This window comes from Falco rusticolus, chromosome 1 (assembly GCF_015220075.1).
Source record: "Falco rusticolus isolate bFalRus1 chromosome 1, bFalRus1.pri, whole genome shotgun sequence".
In the NCBI taxonomy this organism is placed as follows: domain Eukaryota; kingdom Metazoa; phylum Chordata; class Aves; order Falconiformes; family Falconidae; genus Falco; species Falco rusticolus.
Window position 1 is genome coordinate 106,966,092 of NC_051187.1, and position 6,369 is coordinate 106,972,460.

Consider the following 6,369-nt stretch of genomic DNA (forward strand, 5'->3'; position numbering starts at 1 on the left):
ATGGTTAATAAGACTACAGGTAGTCTAAATTACAGATTTTCCATGAAAACAATTTAATGCTACCGCTTCACCCCAAAGCAGAATTTGAAGTATTGCCCATCTTCAGACCATGTTGACAACATTAGTGCAATATTTAGAGACATACTGGAAAAGAAAGATTTTTTTTTTCTACTCTTGCAGAACAGTTTCAAAGCAGAAATGGTATTACTTAGCAAGCGCCACATTGATCGCTGGCATACTGTAATAGGTTCTTCACTGAAAGTCAGCCTAATTAGGTCTGGATATTTAATCTGAAGAATGGTTGCCACGATTGAGTTACAGTCGTGTGATGGCTTTGAACTCAACTTCATTCATTACATATAGGTGAGAGGGAGTGTTAACACTTCCAAATAGAGGTGGCTTGCCTTGTGGCTGGCCGGCCTGATCTCCATAAGCTTCGTAGAAGCTGACAAATTTCATACAGCTAGTTTCAATTAGCTATGTTGGCTGCCACAGCATCCCCACAATGGCAGAATCATCTGCAGAGAACTAACTTCAAAAATTAGCTGCTTGTCTTGGGGCGAGCGCTAGACTAAATGGCTTTCAGTACCTTCAGCTCCGATGTACCTTACTTAGCTGCAGTCACGTTGGGCAGTCCACGTCTAACCCATTAGCCACTGCGTGACATTGGCATAGCCACCGTAGAGCTGTGAGACACCAGGCTAAAGGATACCGCTGCGAACCCCAGTAGCCTGATTCTGAGGGATGATGAAGATCAACTCAGAGGTATCATCATGCATTCAAACTAGAGCTGCCTGTGTAGAACCAGGGGAGACATTTCTCTAAATGCATGGACAGCACAGAATTATTTCAGCGATGGGTACTTGAGAAACACACAGAACAAAAAAAGTGATCTTCCTTTTCATCTGTCCTTCTCGTGTGCTTCTCTGAGCAGGAACAAGTCCATGCACCAGAGTTGGGTAGTAGAGAGCCCAAGCTGAAGACTCCAAACCAGGATTTAGATCTCCATTGAAACTCTGCTCAGTAAACTTCTAACCAGTCTGCAGGAAAAGCTCGTGATCCTTTTGCTAATAGCATACTTATGGAAGCCCCTTGTTGCTCTTTAATATTCCTCCAACTTGGCTTTGGCCTTTGCCATTTCACCAGTAAGTATTTTAATAAGTAATGATTTTATATATGCGCCTTGCTTGCCTGTCCTTGCTGCTGCTTCTTGTATGGTCTCATTTCCATTTCAGCCCACAAAACAGCTCCTTGCTTAGTCAGGAGGACCTCTGCCATAATTCCCTGCCTTCCTGAGCAAGGGTCAGTTTGGTCCTCAGCTTTCAGTAAGTTTTCTTCATAATCAGCTCTCCTGAGCACCTATGCCCCTTGTGGCAGCTTCTCAGAAGATCTTAAATAGCTCACTATGCTTCCCTCTGCAAATTATGATCTGATTATTCCCACAGCTGGTTTTAATAATTTTTTGAACAATGTTTGATTTATCTGATAGGGAGAACAGGAGTCAGTTTTCATACATTTCTCCTATTCCCAGGTCATTTTTTTTATTTGAAGAGCAAATATTCTTGCCTTTCTTTTTCAACCCAAAATATCTGGACTAATGAAGGCATGTAGAAAAAAATGTGCTTTATCTAGTTTGTAGTAAGAATCAGTACTTTCAGAAAACAGCATGCTTTTTACAAATTAATGTAAAATGGCAAAATTAGAGCACAACTCTTCTTCATGTCTAGTTGTTGCCACTAGAGTGGGCCCAGTAATAACTACAAGGAAGAAAATTAAAACCAGAAAAAAACCCACATGTGTCTTTTGTCCCATATTACGCCTATGGCTTAATTATACAGATGCATTGTGTGCTTAACTAAAAAGCAATAAAGGCACTGCAAGAAATACCATTAATGAGTCAGCATCACCCCCTGAAGATCAGCTTAGTTTCTGGAATCTTTCTAGTGGAAATGCCTTTTATTTCTTCTGTTCAGTTTTATCTTTAGCGGTCCATATCCAGAAGTCTCCAGTTTGTTGGTACTGGTGTAAATAGCTACCCAAGGGCAGAGACTGAGGTAATGAGCAAGATTACAGTCAAATCCTACCAGTTCAGCAGTATGTGTCCACCATGTAGAGGGTAAACTATGAGAGATGTTAGCACAGAAGTAACAACTCAAAGATGCCTTAACAGGAGATTTTAAAGTTGAGAATAGTCTACGGTGGGATGAAGCCACATGGTGAAATCATGAAAAGCATGAAGGCACATGGTGGAAACATGAAAAGCAGGAAGGCATGTGGTGGAAACATGAAAAGCAGGAAGGCACGTGGTGGAAACATGAAAAGCAGGAAGGCACGTGGTGGAAACATGCAGCATGGGGGTGACGCAGAGAACATGGCACTACATTATGTATACATCCTGGAAATTCTTGCTGTGAGGAATTTCAGGATATTGGACATTCTCAAGATATTTATCGTCCTATGGCCTCTTCAAAGACTTAGGACTTGGCAAACTAACTTTTGGAAGCTGAAAGCAAGCCTCCCCTGAAGGCAGGGTAACTCATTAAGAACTGCTGCAGGACTGCTCTTCACCTTCTAAGCGCACTGGTTTTGAGGAAGCATCCCACAACGTTTAAAAATCACATTTTTACCAATACGGTTTATGGAAAAAGGTTGAGTCGGACTGAAGGGAATTTTAAAGTATGGAAAGGGTAATGTTTTTGTGAAAATTGCACATTTTGGCAAAGATAACAGTTTTTAAAGAAGAGTTTCAGGGAGGGGCGGAGCGGGGGGTAGAAGGGACTGTGAAAAAGTGTGTCTTGGAATGGCCACCAAGCACACAGGGAAGGCACAACCTTGCTCCACACTTCCAGCTGAAAGGTGTCAAAGACCTCTCCAATAACGCCATGTGCCATGGATACATCCACCAACACAGATTCAAGATGAGCTTCTGTATCAGTGCATTTAGGTGATCTCCAAATATACTAGCGTGTTTTTTCCCTTTTTGCTGTAGCACCATTCAGTAGCCAGGGCCATGGGTTGTTGGGTCCATCCTGTGACTTTGGAAATGCTGCCTGTCTGCTCTGGATTTAAACACCTTGTTTCTACAGAGCTTTCATTAGCTGATGCTCCGTCCTGGTGTTGCCAGAGAACAGCAAGCACAAGGAACACATTTGGCCTTCTCTGAAAGCTGAATAATTCACTGGGTAATCTCCATGCTTGGTGAATGGAAAGCTGAAAGCTCTAAATTGTATTTTAAAAGTTCATTGTGAACACAGAGTGCTGCAGGAAGTAGCAAGCTTATCAAAGATCTTTACGTTGCCTACAGTATCAAATGTTATGTTCACAGGGAGACCAGACAAACAAATTGGCAGGATATGTCAATAGAGTCTAGACTGAAAAAGGTCCCCTGAGAAGTTAATTTCCAAATCTTTAATCTCCCACATTTTATATATTATTATCTACAATAGTGCAGCTTTTTACACATCCCTACTTTAGGAAAAATGTTGTTAAAAACTGTTGAAAAAACATGGAAAGAAACAGAATTAATGTGTTCTTTTTTATATCTGACTGCATGTTTTCCCAAATACAACTTGAAGCCCCATTCAGCAGAATATTTACATATGTGCCTGTGTCATTCAGACTGCCCACATGCTTCCTGTACTCACTGGGGCTCATCCGATGCTTTAAACTAGGTGTTGAAATGCCCCAGTGAATCGCAGCCATAATTTAGATTTCTTTTTCTTTAAGGTGGAGAACAAAGAGCTAAGTCATCCTCCTTGAAGCCACTAAAGAAAGGAGATTATGTGGGAAACCTGGGACCTCTTCTCCACTGGGTGACATCAAGAGCCTTGCCAACCCTACCGTGTCAAAAGTACTTCAGGTAGCGAGGTGTGACATGCTTCTTACCACCATTTCAGGCATTCTCAGATCATTAGCTTTGCATGCATGTGTTTTGTACCGGTGTTTGAGGAGAATAACATCTCTTCGGTTAATAAAAGTATCATGGAAAACATAGAAGATGATTGTGAACTCTTCCAAAAGGTGGCACTTCAGGGAATAGACTTGTTCAGAAAGAACTGAATTTTAAAGTTATGAAGGAAATCGCAGGTTACAAGATAGTCTCTGTTTTTAAAGGGCTATTTCAGCTTTAGCTCATTTTTCATCAAAGTCATGGCTTTGGAAGAATTTATGTCCAACTTGTGTCACAGAAGGATTTTATTAGAAGAAACTTGTATTGAATTAAAAAAAAAAATGCCATTATGTTCTGTGTGTTTTGTAGCATCGCTCATTGCTTCTGTCTGCTAAGTCTGGATGAAGAATTCAATCACTAATAACATAGTATTTGGTCTAATTTTGTGAAACTGAAGGGGAGGTGTTTTTTCTCTCCTCCAAGACATGCAAACCTTAATCCTTAGTTCTTTTAAGGAAAAAAAAACTTCATCTGAATACGATAGAGCACATAGGTTGTTTTGAAACATGTGCATTGTGTGTGGACGTTCTTCTTCATATTCTACTTACATAGCTGTCATTGCTTGCGTATTACAAGAAAAGGTGGAAAAAGCACAGCCTCTGAACAGATCATTAGTATTTCATTCCTCCCGATATGGTTATTTCTTTAATTTCTCTTCCTTCTCCCAGAGAAGCATATCAGATTGTTCTAGACAGGATGCCTTACCTATGACTCTTCTTGTACACAGGACAGTCACCAATGCAGAATATCCTTTTAACAAGTTGATTCCAAAATCACTATGATTTTATGTCACAATAAAACATACTGTATTGAAAGAGCACATAGGCAGTTACTTCCTGCTACAAACGTCCACTGAGCACTCCTCATGACATCTGGGGAACCTGTCTTACCCTATTGCTTTCTTCTTGCTTTTCAGGTTATTTCACTGAAGGAATGAGACCAAATCAACTACAAACTTGCATAGAAAAAGCACGCAAATTTTAGATGTTAATCTCCAATTACCAGTGACCAAAGGGGCAAAGGACCCCATACAAATGCCACACTCAATATTCCTCACAGGTGAGTTCTTTCTATAGCCCTCACTCTTCTTTGTCAACGCTTTTCTGACAGCAGAGTTAGAAGTTTCTGGTTTTATCAGTTCAAGTTTTGTCTGTATATAGTGTTTTCATCTGTCCATCCCCTCTCTGCCAAAGAGAAATGACCCCTTACCCCTGTTGCCAAATTAGACAGCCTTCCTGTGTTTCTTGGAAAATTACCTTTATGGTTCCTTTAGGGAACCACGGTACTCTCAGGGACATCTGTAATGTAGCCATATAATTCTTTCACTGCAACACAAAGGTTTTACTTACTGAAAACCAGCAATAACACTATTTAGAACATTATGCAAAGGAAAACACATCAAAATACCTTGAAAGATGGTTCGTCAAAGACTTGAAATTCACAGTATTGCCCAGTCCTCTTTCTGATATTTTTGCGTCTTTTCCATAACTGATGGGTTGCTGGAAGATAAATGTGAGATACAAAGAAATAAAAGACAGTAGTTAATAGGATCCTACCAGCTCTGACAGTTTACTGCGCTCTTTGAATTTATACTTTCAGTCTGTCTTTCCCCAAATAGCCACAGCCCTTCACCTTTTGTGCTTTAGTTTCCCAATGCATCACTTTCATGACACTGTTCTCTCTGAGCAGTCCTGTTAATGTTTAAAGTGTTGTGGAAACAATCATCAGAACCAACCAGTCTGCCTGAAGGAGTGAAAAGCTCTGTTTTTCTGGTAACAAAATACTAGTTTAAATATAGCAAAATCCTGTGTCTGTTACAGTACTGCATTTAATGAGAAGCATTCTTTTAAGAGCTATTTTTGACATTTCTGTGACTCTGAAGCAATGGTGGTGTTTTGCCGATTTCTACTGTGTAATTTCAATATGCAACAATCTCTCCAAGTTGAATAATTTGGAATCCATGCGTGCTTTGCAGTTTCGAGATAATTTGATCTGAATAGCAGTTTCATGTAAATGTTTTGGCACTAACGAAAATATCCTCAACATTACTACTTACAGCTTGAAACACCAATAACTATTTTACATGCCAGCAATTAAAGAACATGATAGGCAGGTTAAAAATCATTAATTTCTCTCTCTGAAACTGGTATTTTCTCATTGAAAGGTTTGAAAACAAATTTATTTTCAGCAGGTTATTTCTGTATTAATGTGATACCAGCAACATCTGTGCAGCTACCTCTCTCCTCCTGTGGGCAAGCACTGTTCATGGGAGCCTGAAGGAACACAGCTCTTGCTTGCTTCACCCTACAGCTGTGGGGTAAACATGGGATACAATGTTTGAAGTGTTAAATAATTGGAGGAAGTGAATGGAGAATGATAACAGCAACAGGGAAATTTCTGAAGTGATTTGAGAAGGTTGT